Source organism: Centrocercus urophasianus, unplaced genomic scaffold (genome assembly GCF_019232065.1).
Source record: "Centrocercus urophasianus isolate 14NV4802_14NV808 unplaced genomic scaffold, USGS_Curo_1.0 seq_30, whole genome shotgun sequence".
In the NCBI taxonomy this organism is placed as follows: domain Eukaryota; kingdom Metazoa; phylum Chordata; class Aves; order Galliformes; family Phasianidae; genus Centrocercus; species Centrocercus urophasianus.
Window position 1 is genome coordinate 9,781,643 of NW_024884867.1, and position 574 is coordinate 9,782,216.

Below are 574 nucleotides of genomic sequence, written 5' to 3' on the forward strand. Positions count from 1 at the left end.
AGCGCGGGGCTCCAGGGGACCGCGCGGTCTCCCGATGCGGACGATCCGCACACCGACCGCTGCGACGGGACTGCACCTTGAGCCGCTGGCAGCTGGGGCCGCTCCTTCGCAGAACCGAGAGTTGCGGCGCGCAGACAGAAGCGCGGCACGGAGCCGCGGCGCAGACACGGCGGGGGTGGCACGCGCTGCCGATGGGGAGCGATCGCTCCGCGCCGCCGGTGCTGCACAGCACCACGAGCAGACGGCGCTGCCCCCCACCCCCCAAGCGGAGCGCAGGCTCCGCCCGCCTCATTAGCATCCTCCTTCCTCCTCCTCCTCCTCTGCCCTCCTCCTCCTGCCGCCGGGGAGCTCCGCCGCCGCCCGCAGAGGTGCATGGCCGGAGCCGCGGAGCCGCGGCGGCCCCGAGTGGCAGCGGCAGCCGCCGGGCAGCGCTCCGCTCCGCTCCCGCAGCGAGTTGCCCGCTCCGCGGGGCGCGGCAGGGCGATGTGAGCGTGGAGCTTCCCGGCGGCGCGAAGCGTCCCTGGCGGAGCGGAGCCCCCCCGACCCCCGGCGGCGGCCGCAGCCCCGGGGAGGG